The following is a 22,004-nucleotide window of genomic DNA, read 5'->3' on the forward strand; positions in this document are numbered from 1 at the left end:
TAGTGTTTTTGGAAGTATTGAAATACAAGTGTAGTGAAAGGAAAGTCCTTGTAGTTTAACCTGTAGGAAATATTGCCATTTGTTTTGTAGATATACTATGAGAAAATACAATAACAAAATAATGTTTGCAAAATGTGACGATGTATAGAGTTCCTTTTTCTGCGAAGCAATGAAAGACAGAACCACAGGTCTTTTTTCTTCATTATTTTCATGCACTCTCTAAACAAACTAGATAGTAGAAAGTGATATCATGAAGAAAGTCATCCACGCATTATTTGCAATACTGGTGTTCTGACAAAAAAATTGAAAATTGCATAGCACAATGAGAAAATCCAACAGAGCAAAACCAACAGATCTTCATTCACATTATACCCATAAACAGTAAAAGCTTCATTTTATATTATTGTTGGATTATCCCACCACCAAGTTCTCAGCTTTTACTGATTACTACGCTGTACATGTAGTAAACTTCGTGTGTTTCAAAACTAATTTTATCTCTTAAGCATTTTAAGAAATCACTAAGTTGAAGGATTGCCAAAAGAAATTTCCCAAATCAGACGCCAAAAAAGACCTTTTGTCTTTTGAACATTTCCTTAATTTGGCACAGATGAAGTTCCAATTTAATACTTCTGTAGGAAAGCTGGTTGTTCAGTTATCCTGTTGCCTCCTAATGATCTTGTTTTTCCTCTAGAAATGAATATCTACTCACATTCACTTCACACCAATAGGAAGAAACCTAAACTCACCCGCCACTGCAAAGACAAAGAATCCAGAATACTTACACAGGAGGAAGCATAAGGAGAGGAAATACACATTAAATTGTAAAACTTTAAAAAGGAGTAGTGGAGCAAGAAACCCTGGGGACTCAAATCCACAAACTTTTAAATGATCTAAAATTAAAAGCACACTGGATACTAGATTTCATAACTATAGAGTACAAATGCAAACAGGTAATGCCAAACATATACAAATCACAGTTTATATTATTGTGTCCAGTATCAGATACCTTACTTTAGGAAGGATATCAAGGTCATAGAGAGGATGCAGAAGGGATTCACTAAGACCATGCCAGAGCTGAGAGGCGTTAGATTTGAGGACTAGAGCAACTGGGACTCTGTTCTTTTGAACAGGGAAGTTAAGAGAGGTCTAATTTTAAATTGTGGTGTTTCCACGTTAAAATTCCCAGAAGACAGCACTGTGTTGCGTGAACTTTCTGAAGACTTCCTCTTCATTTATCACTTCTCCTTAGTGGCAGTGTTCAAATGGTGGCAAATTTTGATAAAGTAATTTGGAAAAGCTGTTTCATCCTGGTGGTAAGCTCATTGCAAAAGGAAATAAATTTAAGGTGGTAGAGCTTAGGAGAATTTCTATGAGGAGGGCTGTTGAACATGGAACATACTACCAGAAACAATGGTGAAAACAGAATTAATGATAACTATTAGGAAGGAAGTAGGTAATTAATTGAAAAATAAAAGGTTAAACAGTTATGGACAGGGAATAGGGAAGACAACAGCTTTTCAGTTACTTGCAATGAGCTGAAAAGCCTCGGTCTGTGCTATAAAATTCCACAATTCTATGTATTCCCATATCAGAGATAATTATAGATCACTATATAGTAGGAAATCAACTGAGGTTAAGATTAGTGAGCAAATTAGTCAAGGTCTGCAGTATTCTAAAGTGTCCTGAGACAAACAAGTTCTAAATGAGAATGCTTCCTTAATCTACGTCTTGCATGTCCAACAAATGGGAGGTATTGGTACATCTAATTCTTCGAGGTAAAGAAGTCGAATGTATAGGGAGAATACTTGAGAAAGTGAATATAGCATAAGTAGATTCCCACTGAAAATAGGTAAAGAAAATGGGCTGTCAAGGCTCGAGGTACTAGACTGGAAAATTGCTAATTTCAGTTAGATGAATGGGGAACTAAAATCTGATTCATGGATTGAAAAAAATGTCAGGTCAAACAGTAGGCTAGGATTGACAGATAGTTAATTACAAAGAAGGACTTTTCGGTACATTTGACTCGGGGTAAAAATGCTGAGTTTCCATGGTTATAGAGGGATGAGTAAAATTAGGTTTTGGAAAAAAAAAGGCAGGTCATAAGTATGAGAAAAAGTACAGAAGGAAACAATGATAAATATTAAAATGGAGACAAAAAGAAAAATGATGAAAGCCAACAGACTAGCAATCAACTAAGTATCATAGCAAGCATGAGTGAAAAGGATAACCAAAAGAGACAATTAAAAAATGACTTTGTAATTCAGAAGGGAGGAAACTATTGCTCATTTCAGTTTCAATTCTTACAAAGGGATGTAAAAATTGGATTGTAGTAGTTCCAGTGGAAAAGTCACTACTAGGGATACATACTCAGAACTCTACTGAAAAAGACTGAAAGGAGATGCAGGTAACAAGTAACCCAGAATACCGAAGGTGGCTATGGACGAGATAATGGTGGAAATAATGATGGCCTCTCAAAAGTAATTGGAATCAAAAACTGTTAAACGCTTAAGGGTAGCAAATATTTCATTCCGATTAAGGATAACAGAAAATTATTGGCCAGTTAGGCTTACTTAGATTGTATATAAACAGCTAGAATCCATAACATAGGAAGAGATTAGAGCGCATTTAGAAAAGCTTGGGCTAATCAGGGCATTCTGTAAGGACTTGTTCAAGGACAAGTCATAAATGACTAATGTAATTTGAAGAAATCACATTGTACATAGACAATGCAAAAGCTGTAGATGTTGTAAAACTGAATTTTCAGTAGGTGTCACACAAGAAAAATCGTATTGAAAATTTGAGACAATGGTAATAAAGAGAATGTAGCCATATGGATAGAGAAGTGCCTAATGGACAGAAAACAAGATTATATTTGTTAGACTGGTGAAATGTGGAAAGCAATGTGTCCAGGAATCTGATCTGAAACATTGTTCGTTTTCCATTTTTTTAAATGATTTGTGAATAAGTTGAAGGTGACTACATTGAAAACTTAAAGTCATCAAATTAAGTGGCATAGGAAACTGTGAGCGAGAATGCAGGACTTTATCGAAAGTTTAGTAGAATGGGTAGTCAGGTAGCAAATTCAGATCAATTAAGAGAAATTCAGATATTGCTCATCTTGGGCAAAAGAACAGAGTATACATCTCCTAAACAGTGAGATTCTTACCAGAGTGAAGGAACAGGAAGATTTAGGAATATAGCTATATAGACCTTTACAGATATGAGTTATATATATATATATATATATACACAAATTCACCAAGACATTGGTTTGGTGACAGTTGAAATACAGCATGTAGCATTGGGCACTCCATTAAAGGAAAATAACAGTAACAGCATGGAACTGATATAGCAAAGGTTCATTGAAATTATACCAGGAATAAAAGGTTAAAGGGGATAAATAGAAGTTTTCAAAACTATTAAATGTTTTTTATGGGGTAAATATTTAAAAGACTGGTTGCCAAATTAATAACATTTCTGATAATACAGTTCACAGATGGTCTCATAATGAATGCTTGGCTGAGGCTCCAAGACGCACTAATGATTAGTTCAGCAGGGGTCTGTTTTTATAGGGGGAAGTGGAATATTTGCTTCATCAGAGTTATTCTTTTGTTGAACTCTTTCTTTCAATCTCTGTATGTTTATTTGGACAAGACTAAAGTGTGAAGTGAGTAAGACCTCTGTTTTGATACTATGATGACTGTTTGATTCACATTTTTTAGGGTTATAACAGCAAGTTTTTTTTTCTCAGCAGATTTCTAAATAAGTGTTTTTTTTAAAAAAAATGCATTTCAAGATGTGCCATTGTTATTATATGGCTCACTGGTTCTACAGTGTGTACTGGGTGAGTGAGCATGGAGGTTGCAGGGGGAGCAGAGGATATATGGAGGTGGAATGGAAATAATGGGGTGTGAGGGATGAGGGCTAGAGGGCCTAATAGCCTTTAATACAACTGGGTCAAAGTTTCAGGAAACTGAGGTGGGCCTTCTAACCAACCCAATTTGCCACTTACCCAGCTCCGGATATGGCAGGCCTGACTCCATCCTGCCCCCACCTCCCCGGAACAAAAACATGGCCAGCGGGGACCTTCAAGGGGAAATGGGTCTGCCGAGTCAATAAATTTCTGACTCAAGCTTCCCATCTCGATGGTGAAAATCTAGCCCTGTATATCAGTGACACATAAGAGCACTAGAGAAATTCCATGGTTTGAACTAACAACGATCAAACACACTTAGAAGTCAATTATGTTTAGCAGTATTAAATGTAAATCGGGAATACATATTAAGCACATCCAATGAAAGCTCTGAAAAACACAGCAGTCTTGTGACAAGAAAAGAAGATTACCACATTTGAAAGGAGCATGTTTACAAGCATACAACACTGATGGACAGGGAAAAAAAATCCGGATCATCCTGCCTATGTGTGTGTTATTTATATACATATACACACACATACACATACACACACACTTCCCAGCCTGTCTAAAAAAGTCATGTGATCCTCTGGGAGGCGTGAAAAACCAGGTCAATTAAGGAAATCTGGAAAATTCCTCTCTGACCCCTTTAGGCATTCAAAATTAATCCAAGAAATCACACTGGCCGTGATTGATGTGCTACAGTGCAAACTTTTGTTAAGAGGTGATCTCCACCCCAGCCAGAATCATAGGTCCAATTCTTGCCTGAAGAGATTCAGTGACTCAGCATTGACTGCATGAGGCTGCACAGTTGGTGTATTCATTAGGAAAGCTCCCAACTTCTAACCTAGTTTGGGCGTGCACTGAGGCACCTGGTCCTCCCTAACCTATTCAGTTCTAGCAAATGGTCTACATAAACAAAATCAATTCCCTCCATCATCTTATAAACCTTGATTAAACGATTATTCCAGGTGCCCTGGCCATATATATCCCTCAAACATAAGTGAAACAAATTATCTGGTCCTTATCTCATTCCTGTTTGTGGTATCTTGCTGTGTGCAAATTAGCTTTTTCCTTTGTTCATGACTATACTTTCTTGGTATGTCCTAAGTTCATGAAAGGTGCTGTGTAAAGTCACGCCATTCTTTCCTTTAGACTTCTCTAAGTGTAGAGTCCCAACTCTGAGCTTTAAACTGAGCATTAATCTTGTGGCCCTCCTCTGCACCCTTTCCAAAGCCACAATATCACTTAGCATGTGAGGAGGCCAAAAATGGACATAGCAATCTAATCTGAGGCGTATCCAAAGTTTTTTCATCAAGAAGCTTCAGACACTGAAAGCACTTAACAGAAATCTGGAAATAAATCTTAAATTAAGTTTAATATGCCTACTCTTAGGCTACAATGAACAACTTGAGGCTGATACTTGCCAGTTATAAGGAACAGTTGACAAGCTGGAATTATATTACGGCAACCTTAATCTGACCCACAGTGAAGTGCAGTGACAATGAAGTTCTGTGTTTTCATGCTTTGACAATCGCAGCATTCCAATCTACAAAAGCTTGATAGTTCATGTTAGGAAAATGCAAAAGGTACATCTATTTCACCCAACAATAAAACATTGCATTCAATGCCTTAAAAGTTTTGAATTGCAGCATCGCTCCAGGTTGAAGTTATACTGCAGTTGGCATATACCTAAAATTGCGATGTGTCTTCCCGAAAGGGATCTTAAAATCAGTTAGCTTTAATGCACTCTGCTGTTAGTTATATTGTTCTATACTGTATGAATAAGCAGCCAAACCTGCCTCACGTCAACCTGAAGTAACAATATAACTATATCATTAAAGTACAAAATGTAAGTGACCTGGACGTGGCACTCAGAGGTCTAAGGCAGCACGCATAAGAAAGTCACAGGAAACTACAGGAATTGTTAGGCAAAAAAAGTGCATGGTCCATCATTTTTGCCTTCCACCATCTTAGTAGTTGCATGATACAATGATTAAAGGAGTTGTTGACTTAATAATGGAAATCAATTTCTATTGATTAGTCAACAACAGGCCCAGACATGAGGTAAGGAAACCCCCAGTGGTGGGAAGTTTTGAGAACCATGGGTCCAAAACTGATCGAGTATGATGGATTAATTCAAATAATACCAGCAAATTTCAAGCAACATCTCATTAATGAAATTAGTTAATCTTATTGCTCAACACATACTTAACAGTTCAAATCTTACACCAAAAGCCTGACAAAGGAAAACAGAAACATGTGCTTTAACAGTTAAATATTGCATTGTAAATAGATTAAGGAGCTTCAAGCTATTGGTTAAAGCGCTGAACAAAGGCCATCAGGGAAGAAATAATCCAAGAGCTTATAACAGGGTATTACATGTGCCGGAAATACCACCTCTTAAATGGGGTATTAACGGAGACCCAGAACATTTGTGATTTTCAGAGGACGAGAGTGCTGTGGAACAGAACCCTTCCATTTAAAGGCACCCAGCATCAAGCAGACCCTCAATATTTCCCAAGCAATGTCCTCTCCTGAAATCTCAAATGACCAATTTAGCATAGCACTTTTTACTTTCCTGCAGCAGCTGACCCCTGGCCTGTGACAGATTGTCAATTTAGTGACAAATGTCGGGACAGTTTTGTGCTAAGAGCCCATATCCATGAGGATGTTAGCTGCAACTGACCAATCTATTTCAAATAGACTCCTTATGAAATAACCAGAATGGCTAGATTTGAACCCAGTCCAGGATCTAAACTACTGCACTACCCAATATGAGAAAGAAGAAAAGATTTGCATTAATATACCACATTTCATAACCTCAATGAGTTTTTACAGCCAATGAGGTACTTTTGAAGGGTAGTCACTGTTGTAATGTAGGAAATGCAACAGTCAGTTTGCATACACGAAGCTCCCACAAACAGCAACCTGATAAATACAAGATATGTTTTTGTGATGGAGAGATAAATATTGGACAGGACGCCAGGGATAACTTCCTTGTTCAAAATACTGCCATAGAATATTTTACAGCTACGCAAGGGCAGACAGTGGCCTCAGTTTATTATCTCATCTAAAAGACAGCACTTCTGGCAGTGCAGCACTCCCTCAGTGTTGCACTGGAATGTCAGCCTAAATTTGTGTGTGCAAATTGTAGGTGTGGGATTTGAACCAACAACCTTTTGCAAGAGTGCTATTAACTCAGCCAAACCTTGACACCGGGAAATAGTGACCTTAGATGGCACATTGTACAACTATTGGGAGATGACTTCCAACCATGAAATGTCCACAGACAATTTCAGCAATACTCTGAGATGTTGAGCAGAGTCCTCATACCCCTGGCTCATAAACTGCAGTGGATGAGAAAGGCCTCAAATATTTAGCTGACAAATTTAATTGGAACATAATAGAAAAGATACAAACCAAATTCAGTTTTAAAAAGAACTGCAATATACATTTGGTATAAATATTTATGTCAAAAAGTCACTATAGATGAAGAGGTTATTTAGAGCTCTGGCCAGGTAACAAGGTTCTCCATAAATGAGAATTCAGGAAAAAAAAAACCTTAGCACTACTGTTTTGTACACTTATTGAAAATAGGATGACAATATTTAAACCTACAGCAATGGCATAAACTTTTGATTACATAATGATCACAATTTGACAATTTTATAATCTGAATTGTAAATTATTCAGTGGGGTTCATTAACCTTTACTGTGAAACTTCTCCAGTTGCCATAACACTTATTATGTTTGAACAGTCTAGCTGTGGTTTAAAAACGGTTTTAAAATTACTTTTCAGCCAGATTCTTTTTCATTTATAATATTCAATCCACGATCATTGGGGCTCCTCGGCAATAAAAGGTTTGATAAAATCCTCATGAGCACATTTATATTTGTTGGAATCATATATGTGTTTAAGAAACTTTTATAATCTTGATCAAATGATCTTTAAAAAAAATCTCCAGAAATTTAGAAAACATATATTTCCATCATCAACCCTATGGTTCAGGGAGTTATAAACAAAAAAAAATAGCAGGCAGCCATTGCCTTTTTCTCTATCTTTTATTCCTTTTCAACACATTTTCACAGAGTGGGGATATTCAGATTTTTAAAAATGTCCTTCAGATTTCAGATCTGCATGCATTTAAACACGTGAATATTAACTTTAACCACTTTGTTCTGTCCTCATCCCAATCAGTTTTACTTCCGCTAACGTCAGTGATAACTTACAACTTTTACCATGTTTATTTTCTGTTCATTATAGCTTGTCAAACTAAAAGCATCAATCATATTTTACAACCATTGTGCAATTTCACATTAAACTGGCCAAGCCAGGATGTGAGAAAGAGAATGCATATATCTTTTCCCACTCCCTACCTCCCTTCCAAAAATTGACTTGAACAATAGTTAACACAATTGCTTGCATTCTTTTAGCACCTTTAATATAGTAAAACGATTCAATGCACTTCACAGGAGTGTTTTAAGACAAAGATTGACATCAAGCCATATAAAAGAAATAATAGGCTAAACAACCAAAAGCTTAGTCATAAAGGTTGGTTTTAAGAAATATTTAAAAAGAGGAAGAATTTGAATGGCAGAAGTTTGTGGAGGTGGGAATGGGGGAGGGGAATATTAGGGCCTAGACAGCTGAACTTGTGTAAATACACTGCCCAAATTCCAGGATAAAACCTGGGTTAAAGTTCATTTAAAATAAGACACATAATAAGTTAGCAAGTCCTCCTTAACCTCTTTCAATCGAGCTGTACTGAACAAAATAAAGTATTGCAACAGTTGTAAGGTTCTTACATTGCTAACCATACCATCTTCTTCCAATGCCTCTTCTTCTGTCCAACTCTGTGGGTCAGTTCTTGCTTAGTTTACCCTTGCCTATCTGCGTTGTGTTCTTGTAGTATTTTGATTCCCAGATGTTGTTAATAATCACATTTTAAGCTTGGAAAGATCAGAAACTCTATCTTTAATTTTGCTACGCTGTCTGGTACAAAGGAGGACTGGATTGAACTGGTTCTGTAAACATCATTTCAGTTTCTAGTGCAGCTGTGAAATGTGGACCCCTGGAACACTTACATATAAGTTCCTAGCTATTTATAGATATTTACAGATAATATAATTTATAACATCCCTCTTTCTTTAAAATGTAATGCCCCTATCAATATATGATGTGCTCCAGCAGAATGTAGGCTAGACATACAGCAGATGTAAAGGAGCAGTAAGTATAGCAGATGACATCCAGATTTACGGTGTAGATAAAAAAGATCATGACTACCATTTACATGAAGACTTGGAGAGAACCAGGAAAGCTGGGATCAAGCTAAACGCAAACAAATGCATTTGTGAAAGTGACAGAATGCCAGTTCTTCAGAATGATGTCCACACCTGATAGAATCAAGCCGAGCCCTGAACGAATCATGGCTATCTCTGGGATGGAAGCCCCAAGAGATAAGAGGAAGTTAAGAAGTTTCCTTGGCTTGATCCAATACATGAGCTCCTTCATACTGCAAATGTCAGAGCATACAGCAAACCTGCAGGAACTGTTGAAAAAACATGTAGAATACCAGTTGTCAGAATCACAAAACACAAGTTTCAACAAACTCAAAAAGGTCACAATACCGAGACACAAAGGAAGACCCAAACCTGCCTTATTGTCAGTCAGGAAGATATAGGCCCGAAATTTTACCTTCTGCATGCGGGTGTGCGCCCGACACGCCAGAACATATCAGACGTGCGTCCTGAAGTCACCACGCACTTTTGCGATATTTTGTTCGGCAGGCACATGCTGGAGTCAGCTGTGCGCCCGCCAATAATTGAAAGGCCTATTAAAGGTCATTAACAAGATAATTAAGTTAAAGTTCATGCTGCCCGTCCAACCTAATGGTTGGTGGGCAGGCAAAAAGGACAAGCAGTCTTTACATATTACAAAATTAAAATGTTCTTTTGAAATTAAAATCATGTCCCATCTCATGTGACACAGTCACATGAGGGGACGTTTCATTGAATTTTTATTGCATTTATTAATTTTTTTCAAAAAGCGCTTCAGTCTCCCTGAGGCAGGGCGGGCCTTAATCAGCTTCCCAACCGCCTCTGCCCACTCCCGCCAAGCCCGCCGTGGGAAAAATTCAGGCCATAATCATTTTCATGGTGTTACTGAAACTTATTATAAAGTACAGTAATAGTGGTGTGTGTGCATGTGTGCACATGCATGTGTGTGTGCACGAGTGCATGTAGTGGGGTGGGGCTTAACTGAATTAAGGGCAGCTGGTCTGAAGGCTTTGATATATCAGAAGATATGCGAGCTTTGAATGTTAAATAGGTAAACAGGGGCGAAGTTTTAGAACGTGAGGTGTAAAGGGAAGATTTACATTTTTAAATAAACCAGACTAGCTTGAATTCAAAAGAGGGGATGAAACATTTCACTTAGCCATGAGAAGTTAAGAAACAGTGTGTTTATTTTTTACCAAAGATGACTGGTAAAATTGGTACTATGATAAATTTTATTATTGGAGAAGTGAAGTCCAAAGACATTGTGAAACAATGAGAATTTGCATTCAAAGGGGAAAATATGTATAAAAGGGGGAAAGGCTGTGTGCAAGGGAAGGCATTCTAAGATCTAACAAGTGTGAAAAGCCTCTAGCATCTAAGCCTCAAACTGCTATCTGCAAGAACTAAAGCTAAGAAAACTCATTTTGAATTTGACTTTTCAGGGTATCGAGTTACTTTGTCTGGGTCTTTTTAAATCTGTGTTGTTTTACTGTTGCCTTAATGGACGTGTAACTGGGAGGTAAATTTACCGGGGGGGGGGGGGCTAGGAGTTATCATAGAAGTAATTTGTAAACCCACATATGCGCTTAAAATCATTTTTTTTTCTATTTAATAAAGGGTTACTTTAGAAACCTATAAGACTTGATGGTCTTATTACTACTGAATTCAAAGCACACATCTCAAAATATATACAAATTGAAAATCAGTTGTGGCAGTTGTTTCAAGTTTCCCTTTGGGATTTGAGCAGCTCAGCATTTACCATCGGCTGTGCCATAACATTGTCATTCTGATCCATACCTCTCAAGGCTGACATGAAATCAGCTGCAGAATTGCTGAATGGAAGAAAATATGAGACTACTCTGCCAAGCAAAATACATCCCAAGTGGCCAAGAGAAAGTGAGACAACAACTCACTGAAGCACAGGGAAAAGGTCAACACTTCAACAAACATGCTGAATCCCGACCTGAGCTGTTGAAAAGGACAAAGCGTACATGTACAGGATCCAATCATGAAAACCGCAGCCCAGCAAAACTTGTTGCTGAAGCTGAGATACCAAGGTCATACATAATTAAAACTTAAACTGATAAGTAAATGAGAAGAAACAGGGTCCATCTTCAACCTGCACCAGAGCTGAGAAAAACAGAAATGGTCATGAGCAACACTGGAAACATTAATATCCAGGGAGACAACATTAACATCACCACCAACAATTAGGCGATATTTACAACAGCAAGCATGACATCTGCAACACCAGGGACAACACGTACAACATTGCCTGTTCAGCATGCTAAGTCACCACGAGGAGCAAAGAATGCCAAGTCTACAAGATGGAGGCACAACGTTTTGCCACCTACGTGGTATTGTGGTTAATATTTTAGAAAACAATACAAGCTATAAAAGACTCTAAGAAGAGATTCCGTTTATATACGAAAGTCGATTGATAATCTTCTCAAGTTTATACAAGTTAATGATTGGAACACATCCTGGCTCACTTTAAAGCCAAAAGGTAGACACAGGGGTTTGTACTGTCCAAAGGCCATGTTGAATACAGCAGCAAAGATTCTGCACCTAGTTTCACTTTCCAGTAGCCATTTCTGGCATCGAGCTTGCTGAAAACTTTCGCCCCTACCAATGCTGGTGTGATCTCTCCCAGTGTTGGAATGAGTTAGTGATCCCTCTTAATGGCTTGATTAAGATCTTTGGGATCCAGGCAAATTCTTAGCCGTCCATTTGGCTTCTCTCACAGCACAATGGAATTTACCCAATTTGTAGTCTCTGTGACTCTGGCGATCACCTTCTTTTCTTCCACCTCTTGGAGCTCTCTTTCAAGGTTTCCTTTTTCATTATATTGGTACTTTACTTGGTGGATGAATCATTAGTTTCTTCGCTAGGTCAACAGTGATGTAATACTCAAATACTTCAAAGCATCCAATCATCTCATCGAAACACTCTGGGTACATTTGCATAAGATCGGAGGATGCTTTTCAATGGGTATACTCTCTTGAGCTCTCAGTGTCACCTCCTTTACCTCATGGTTTACTGAGATAATCCACAGCTCTTCAGGACTGCTCAACCCTAGGATGGCAGGACCATCTGTTTCAGTGAAGTAGAACATACAGTTAACATCAGAGATAATAACAAAAAACTGCGGATGCTGGAAATCCAAAACAAAAACAGAATTACCTGGAAAAACTCAGCAGGTCTGGCAGCATCGGCGGAGAAGAAAAGAGTTGACGTTTCGAGTCCTCATGACCCTTCTGTAATTCTGTTTTTGATACAGTTAACATCGTTGCCTTTGTGCGTCCCTCTGATTTGGGTTGTTCCTTGCTGTCAAACATCAGTTTCCCCTGTAAGCTGTTTGTATGACATCGCTCGGTTTCAGAACGCCTTTCTTTGGATAACCATTTTCTTCCAAGCTTTCAGGAAAGAACTTCTAGTACAGCCTGAGTGGGATGATGTTACCCTGCACTCGGGCAGCAATCTTCACCTTCAGGTTTCTCGTTGAGTTTTCGCTCACCCTCTTCCTGATCTGAATGGTTGTGTGAATTTCTTTTCTCTGGGAACGGTTGCATCCAGCGATTTCATGCAATAGTATGGTTCCTATGTCTATTGTGTTCTCAGGCTCACCGTCATCTTCCAGATTTCTTTTCCTGTCCATTTGCCCAGTTGCTCTGGCTCTGGTGCTTCATCGACCGCCTTCTCCCTTTGGTCTGCACATCTTTTGCCAATGACTGGCCTTTCTTCAAACTCTGCAGATTGATCTATACATGGGACATTTCCTTCTGTCTCTGAATTCATGTGGTTGCCTACAGCTTCTGCACATCTTTCTCTCTTTTTGGTGTATTCTTTTGTTGCTGCTGAACTGTATCAGCCCTGCCACCGTTCTCGTGGCTTAACTGAAGGCTAGACGTTTGGGTAGTCAGTGTCTTCATCTGTCTACCTGTGGGTTCGTGTGCCCTGGCAATAGCTACAGATATTGTGAGCTTGTCTTTCCTGATCAGCATGTTCTGTACTTCACGGTGTACAGAACCCCAAATTGGTTAATCTATCAGCTTTTCATCTGTGTCAGTAAACTTACATTTTCTAGCTGTATTTTTAAATTTTGGTACAAAGTTATCAATAGGCTCGCCTAACTCCTGTCTGAGGCTTGAAAATTCATACTGATAGATCCGATGATTTGATTTGGCTGGAGATGGGTGCTACATTTTTCAAAAATTTTGTCTGGGTCTTTGCTGTCCTCTTCAGTCAGTTCTCAGCTGTTAAGTAAATTTAACTCTATGAGGAGAACTTTCCCCCACCCCCGTCAGGGGGGTTGTGAGGGGGCGCAGACCTGAGCGGCACCACAGATTGGGTCTGTGCCATTTTACATGGCAGTGTGATGTGTGCCCGTAAGCACTGAGCACGCCGTGTGCAGGCGGGGACACGTGCACAAAAGAGTGCAGAAATCTAAATAAAGAGTGTCACATGAGCTGGGACATGTCAACAAATTTTTATAAAAATTTTAATTCAATTTATCAACATTTCATGGAACCTCATCCCACCCATGGATGAGGTTCCACGAAAAATGTGAAGGCCGCCTGGGCTCTTTGCCTGCCCGCCAACCTTAAGTTTGGACTGGCAGCTAGGTTTATTTAATTCGTTTTTAAATGGCTTTAATAGATGTTTGACAGTTCGGCGGGCACGCAGCTGAGTCAGCTGCGCGCCCGCCGACCTGAAAATCTAAATGACACACGCTGACGTCAGGACGCATGCCCAACATCACCCCGCGTCATTTTACACCTCGGTGAACGGGCCCCGCCCCCACTCGCTGAGCCAAAAATTCTGGCCTATATCTTCTGCCCGGAGAAGCATATAGCTGACCCTCTCTTCATTGCTAATGCCTTTTAGGAAACTACTGAATGTCAATCTGCACTTTTGTTTAAACTTTGCAAACGCCTCAAAGAAATCATCAGCTTCCCAATTCATTCTGGGCTGTATCTGCACACTCATTGCTGTGCCGGTCAACATTTCATTTTTCGCTTTCACACAATTCGCTAAGTTCCTCTCCTAGCACTAATGTGGGTCAATTTTCCTAATCAGCACTAAATTAATTTAAAATGCTTTAGGTTTTATTCATAGACACTTGCTGTCATCATGCTATGTGTTCCTGTCGTATTTTGGTTCCCTGGTTTTGTTAATAACCACATTTTAAGTTTAGAAAGATCAGAACCTCTTTATGTTTTGCCATGCCAACTGGTATAAAGAAGGACCGGATTGAACTGGCTCTGTCCACATCATATCAGTCTGTATTGCAACAATGAAATATGTTCCCCTGGAACACTTACACATGAGTTCCCAGCTACATAGTTCCTACCTATTTATAATATTTACAGATAATACAACTATAACATTATCGAATCACAGTCAGGGCATCTCAAGCAATAGCTTCTCTTTCCACCCTCTCTTTTCATCCATACACTGCCCCTTGGTGAGATAATTTGCATACTCAGTGAGCTTTTGATCCCCCGAAGTATATTAAAAAATTAGAAAAATGTAACCAGTAGAGAAAATGTAAGGAATATCACTGATTTTATTGGGTTGTAAGCTTGTTTGACTTTTGAACATACAATTTTATAAAAACGATGCGCCTTCTTGGTCATTATAATCTATCTCACTTCAAATCTTCAATGTCATTTTACTGCACTGACCAGGATTTTCCAAAGGGTTCAGTTGCGTTTTTTTTTAAAGCTGAAGACATTGCAGAGTCAGCATGAAAAACAGAATGAAGCTTTCACTTAACGTGCTAAAAAAGCAGAACACTGATTCTAGCTTCATATCAAGTTACATGGAAGAATGCCATACAGAAAAACCTTACTCAGATATTTTCACAAAATTAATCCCAATGATATCACGGATATTCATACCCAAGGAATAATCAACTGGAAAATGTTACTATGCACCATCTTACACACAGGAAAGCACTGGGGCAAATTTTCCTCTGGTGTCATGACAACTCCTCAATGTAATTCCAGCAGATGGGATGCAAAATTGAGCCTGCAGCTACACCATCAGCTCTTTCCCCACAGACTGCCAGTTTAGAGATTCTCTATTGGAAATAACATTGGGCACACAAAAGGTCTGTCCAAACATGACTGAGCTAATAGAGATAACATGGAAACAATGGGAATAAATCATACACTTATTTCTCACCATTTGCACTGTAATAGTCAGGAATATCAGGTGTGTCTGGCATTCACCTTTGCTGTAGCATGTGATGAACTTAAAATTCAATTTCACCCCAACAGCTTGTGCAATTAACTGCAGAGCAATTGATACACTGACTTGATAATTTGTTTTAATGAAAAATTAAATTTTCTTTGGCTGACCCAGAAATAAATAGTGGAATACACAACTGCAGGCTGCAAAGGCAATCTCCCTCCTTTATCGAAGGTGGAGAAATTGCTGACATAATTAGGAATCAAACTGAATTTATTAAAACAAGTGACAATGAGAAATCAGCTTGCAAAGAATTTCAGGCCCATGGAAGTTGTGCTAGTGCAACAGCCTGAAAGAAATCAACCCTCAGAGTTCAGGGAATGATTCTGAACAGCATTCAGACATGCAGCAATGTGCATTGAAATAGCCATTTGATGTTGAGGTTAAACTCAAGATTTTTTTTGTGTGTATTTGTCCAATGATTGTGAAAAGAAACCTGATTATTGCTGAGAGATAAAAATGGGGCATAGCTATCAAGGAAGCAGTGATGTTCGTTCTTCAGAAAGCCAAGTTACTAGTTCAGAAGCTCAGTATGACGTTTACTGTAATTATAATAAAAAAGATGTAATGTGGAAGCTATAGTCAGGTAGGTATATCAATGTAACTTGCAATGCTTTTGAATTTGGGTTGCGAAAACAAAAAAAAAATCCAGCCATCACATTTTTAAATTGAAAGGTTTAGTTTCCAAACAGAAATGATTTCATTCTATGTCTTACTCAAAATCAATAACCTTGTTTTACTAAAATGCTATGGCCATATTTTTATTAATAAATTTAATAAAAATGTATTAAAAGAAAAACCTGATTTCTTGCTGTCACTTGTTTTTATTCGACACAACCTCAAGATGTAAATGAAGTAATTTTGAAACATAGTAACTGCTGTAATATTTTTAAAAAGCCACTGATTTGTGCACAGCAACTCCTATAAAGAGCAATGAAATAAATGACCAGAAGTCTGTTTCAGGTATGTTGGTTGAGGGATAAATATTGTCCAGGGCACCCAGGATAACTACCCTGCTCTTCTTTGAAATAGTGCCATAATATTTTTTTATGTCCACCTGAGGAGGCAATTGGGGTCTTGGTTTAATGTCCCATCCAAAAGGTACACCTCTGACATAGGTTGTGCTGCAGATTACATTGAAAATATCCATAGTAATATTTTAATTAAAGACGCTTCACCACAATGGAGTACCAGGTTCTGCCCAAGCTAAACTGAGCTTTGAAAGGTTGGCCACTGCTAAAGTGCTATAAATAAATCATTATGACATTCTTGAATAATGACAACTGTGGAATAGATTATCTCAAGAGAACAATCCAATGACAAATGTTTAAATTTTAAACTAGCAGATCTGACTTTTCTTTTTAAAATCAAGTCCTAGAGTAAATCTCAGCTTGTCAATAACTTCAACTGCACAAGAAAACCCAGATGCCTGAAACATTTAGTTTATGGGAATATAATTTGAAAGATAAATATAACACAAAAACAGATGTATATGAATGCTCAGCTAGTCTACTCCAAAGTCTCATTCTCTACATACAGTACAGAAGAGTTGACAACGTTGACTTTTCTTCATTCAAACTTGCTCCATTATAGTTATACATACGCCTGGAACTTGAAAGTGAAATGAGAACTCAAATTCAATTCTCACTGGGAATGATAAAAGGCAACAGGGCCTCAAAAATCCATGGATGCTACAGATGGCTCCAGTCATAACTTGAGTCTATCAGACAAGTATCAGATCAAGATACGGCAGACCCTTTAAATTGGAGACCTAATTTTTAATATCATAAATATAATCTAGCAAATATATTGCAGATGTCACAAGCCTGTATTAGGCGCATTCTATAGTAAAACCATATCATATCTTTCTTTCCAGTTACAACCTGTGGAACATGAATTGGACATGACTGCACTAAACTACCAGAATCCACTGAAACAAAAATTTTCCTATCCCATGTATAATTGAGAAGAAACACATAGGAGCGCCCCAGATTTCCAGAATGGCCATTGTAAAAAAAGTTACAGGGCATCTAAATGTTTCTTTACAGGTTGGGGTGCTGTTGGGGGCAGGGGAACTGGGTGGTGGGGCAGAAGGGGAACAAAGATGACAGAACAAGCTTCAGCATCTCCTCGACTTTTTGACTGGAGTTTATGATCAGTTTGGTGATGTGAGCTTGCTCCAAACGTATCACCAGCCAAATGCATGTGAAAACTATGATTTACGGTCATAAGGATATCCTAAGCTTATGGAGGTCATGTGCCTTAAGGTAGAGTCAGTGGCAATAGTTCAAAATTGGCATACTAACATACTTACACCAGGCTATAGTGCCCCACAATTTTGAGGCCCAGCTTTTTTTGAAAGCTTTTAGCTAAAGTCACAATTTCAGTGGGTGCGTAGAGTAGTTTACTGGATTAATTTTCAGATAAATGGCACCTTGTAAATCTGAAGATTTATATCCAGTAATTTATTAGTAGCTAATAATATTAGGAATGAAAGTGTATAATGAAAATGTAACTATTACCAATTTTCTGTATGCTCACCCATTACACCCAGAATTCTGCCCTTCACCAATTCAGGCTTTTTTTGTGCATTCCTGATTTCCTTTGCTCCACAACTGCCAAACACTTCTGCTTTTGTTCTGGAATTCTCTCCCTGAACATATTCACTCTCTCTTTTCCTTTAAAATGCTCCCTAAAATTGCTCCCAGATTCTTTTTTTTTGTCTGATTACGCTCCTGTGAATTGCCATGGGGTGGGGCGGGGGGGATGCTATATAAATGCAATTTATAGGAAAGAGGACTTACACCTGCAGGAGAATTTTTCTAAGTGTTCCGTTGCTATCAAACTAGGAGGTCTGCCCCATACCAAAACTGTATTCCAATTCAACACCTTCAAAATGAAAACACATTAATCCAAAATACTTTCATGATTGCTTAATGAACATTTGCACAAATTCACAGATTCTGTCCATCATTTTCTTAAGTATTTCAAGTAAACCGTCAATGCAATATTTGGCTTGCAACCCATGTTTCAGGAACTGAAAATGAAACAGCAACATTGGGTGTGACATCTAACGGATATGGTACTGGACTAGCAATCTAAAGGTCAAGAGGTGCAATGCTACCTTGGCAAGTTGAGACACTAAATTCAACAATTCTGAAGTCTAGGATCAATGGGGCAGAGGTGGGGGAGTCCATGAAAGTTACAGGTTATTGCAGAAATCGAAATTCAAAAAAGAAAACCTGCCAATTCAAGCTGGAATATTAGGCTTATACATGACTCTGCCTCGTATTGGTTGACTCTTTTTAGGATAACAGTTTGCACATATCCCACAAATAAGAGCTCTATCGTAGAAAAAGTCCTGTTGTCCCTCACAGTAAGGAGGATAAAAAGATAAAAAGATTGTACATTCGTATCCTCTCCAAATTAACACAAAAAGGTAAATGTCTGAACATTACAATTTATTACTGGTCTTCTTGCAGGTGATCGAGATATTAATATATCAAAAGTGGCAGCATAGCACTTCCACAATTATAAACAAGGCAGAAAAATTATCGCGCTCATGTGATTTATGATGTTGCATACTTTAACATTTATTTGCTGCGGCAGATCTGAACCAGAAACACACTCCAGCAATAAATCAGAAGATTCATACAGGTGCAATACTCAATACCAGACAGCAGCCAAACAACAAGCAGAATCAAAACCCTTACTTACAGTTATCGGCAGTTCTTTTTCTTTCCACAGCTGGATCAGGTTTCTGATTCTCTACAGGATTAGGAAGTCTAAAGTAGTTAAAAAAAAATACCAGTTCTGTAAATGCAGTGGTCATTTATCAACAGATCACTGACCAGAGTACCATTTGCCTGCTGTTCTCTGAAATGGCTTCCCTCCTCCCAGTAACATTTCAGGCAACCAAGCAATCCAGCCAGTGGTTACGCAAACTTAACAGAGACTGTCTGACAAAGTAACCTGAAGACAATATATTTGGTTGATCATAGTGATCTCACCTTACAGGTCGCAATACATGATGCAATATAATCAAGTTAGTCTGTTGATACTCAATCCCCACCTTCAGAGCTGCCTGCTGAGACTTGCATATTACAGTAAGCATATACTCACTCCCCCATTATCCAGATCCGCAGCCACACAGTTACAAAAATGGTATTTTTACGTTGTGGACTGAATTTTTTTTTGCTCGTGTTTTTTATGGGGGACGGGGGCGGGGTGGGGGGCATTACATTTTGGCTGAAAAGATTAGTAAACTTCTCATTCTAAACCCCACAACAGAATTCAATCAATCATGGTTTGCTGTTATAATGTTTAACTATAATAGTATAAATCTGTGCTGGCATAAAAGCTAAAATGCAAAAAAAAGGATTTTCTACACTATTTGGTTAATGAGGAAGTTTCAGCAAAATTAATACCTTCTCCCAAAGGGAGTTCTATCAATGAGGCATTCTGCAGTTAACTTATCATATTGTAGTCCACCATATTTATGCAGTGCCAACTACCTACCCAAAAAGTTTTTAAAATGTGGCTTGGGTTCCCTCCCACTCTTAGACCAAAGTATTGTTGCATATATGGTTACATATATTTTTCTTTTCCAATTTGAGATGCCGGCAACTCTGGCATGATCACATATATTTCCTACTTCTAGTTGCTCTGATAAAGTTATGGTGGGCCCTCTCCACAAAATATTGTAGCCCTTCTGATGATTTTCACAAATCACAGAATTGTTATGGCACAGAAGGAGGCCACTTGGCCCATCGTGTCTGCACCAACTCTCCAAGTGAGCATCATGAATTAGTGCCATTCTCCTGCTTTTTCCCCGTACCCTTGCACATTGTTTCTATTTAAATAATCATCTATTGCCTTCTTGAATGCCTCGATTGAAACCAGGCAGTGCATTCCAGACTCTAACCACTCACTGTGTGAAAACGTTTTTTCTCACATCACACTTGCTTCTTTTACAAGTCGCTTTAAATCTGTGCCCTCATTCTCGATCCTTTCATGAGTGGGAACAGTTTCTCCCTACTGACTCTATCCAGCCCCCTCATGATTTTGAGCACCCCTATCAAACCTCCTCCTAGCTTTCTCCTCTCCAAGGAGAACAATCCCAACTCTCCAATCTATCTTCATAACTGAAGTTTCTCATCCTTGGAACCATTCTCGTAAACTTCTTCTGCACTCTCTCCAATGTGTTCACATCTTTCCTATAGTGTGGCACCCAGAACGGTACACAATACTCCAGCTGAAGTCTAACTAATATCTTATAAAAGCTCAGCATAACCTCTCTGCTCTTGTACTCTATGCCCCTAATAAAGTCCAGGACTGTATGCTTTATTAACTGCTCTCTCCACCTGTCCTGCCATCTTCAACGATCTTGCACATATACACCCAGGTCTTTCTGCTCCTGCACCCCTTTCAAAATTTCACCCCTTATTTTATTTAGTCTGTCCATGTTCTTCCTACCAAAATGCATCACCTCACACTTCTCCATATTGAACCTCATCTGCCACCTATCTGCCCACTCCACCAACATGTCTAGGTCCTCTTGAGGTTCCACACTATCCACTCCCAAGCTTTGTATCATCCACAAACTTTGAAATTGTTCCCTGCACACCAAGATCTAGATCATTAACATATATCAAGAAAAGCAAGGGCCCCAATACCGAGCTCTGGGGAACTCCACTTCAACCATCCTCCAGTCTGAAAAATATCACAGACCATTACCCTCTGTTTCCTATTACTCAGCCAATTTTGTATCCACGTTGCTACTGTCCCATGGTCCGCAAGCAAGACCCAGACCTCCCTGTTGCTTGTCATTTCAAAACTCCACCCTGCTCTCATGCCCTTGGCCTGCTGCATTGTTCCAGTGAAGCTCAACGCAAACTGGAGGAACAGCACCTCATCTACTGACTAGGCACTTTACGGCCTTCCGGACTGAATATTGAGTTCAACAATTTTAGATCATTAACCCTCTCCTCCATCCCCACCCCCTTTCCGATCCCCCCTTTTTTCCAATAATTTATATAGATTTTTCTTTTCCCACCTATTTTCATTATTTTTAAATGTATTTCCATCCATTATTTTATCTCTGCCCTTTGGCCTATTTCGATCCCTTCCCCCCACCACCCCCCCCCTCCCCCCCCCTCCCCCCCCAGGGCTATCTGTACCTTTATGATCACATTCCTTAGATAATATCATCAGCTTCAACACCTCTTTGTCCTTTTGTCTACGACATCTTTTGGTTATCTCCACCTATCACTGGCCCGTTATCCAGCTCTACCTGTCCCACCGGACCCCCTCTCCTCCCCCCCCCCCCCCCCCCCCCCCCCCCCCCCCCCCCCCCCCCACCAAACCAGCTTGTATTTGACCTCTTTTTTAATTTTCCTTAGTTCTGTTGAAGAATCATACGGACTCAAAATGTTAACTGTGTTCCTCTCCACAGATGCTGTCAGACCTGCTGAGTTTTTCCAGGTATTTTTGATTTTGTTTTTTCATTCCAGTCTGTCTGGTCCAGCTCCGTTTTTGCCCTAAAGTCAGCTCTCAT

The 22,004-nt window shown here is 38.9% G+C and overlaps 1 protein-coding gene across 4 annotated transcripts in view; it reads right to left on the bottom strand.

Annotated features, from left to right (window-relative positions):
* fam110b (family with sequence similarity 110 member B) overlaps window positions 1–22,004 on the bottom strand; it is a 159,669-nt gene that overhangs the window by 132,819 nt on the left and 4,846 nt on the right. For all 4 annotated transcript variants that reach the window (XR_005943332.1, XR_005943331.1, XM_041190092.1 and 1 more), the window contains exon 2: window positions 19,166–19,233. The gene's annotated coding sequence lies outside the window, so the exon portion shown is untranslated. The remainder of the gene's footprint in view (window positions 1–19,165; window positions 19,234–22,004) is intronic.

The sequence above is a fragment of the Carcharodon carcharias genome, chromosome 6, assembly GCF_017639515.1.
Source record: "Carcharodon carcharias isolate sCarCar2 chromosome 6, sCarCar2.pri, whole genome shotgun sequence".
In the NCBI taxonomy this organism is placed as follows: domain Eukaryota; kingdom Metazoa; phylum Chordata; class Chondrichthyes; order Lamniformes; family Lamnidae; genus Carcharodon; species Carcharodon carcharias.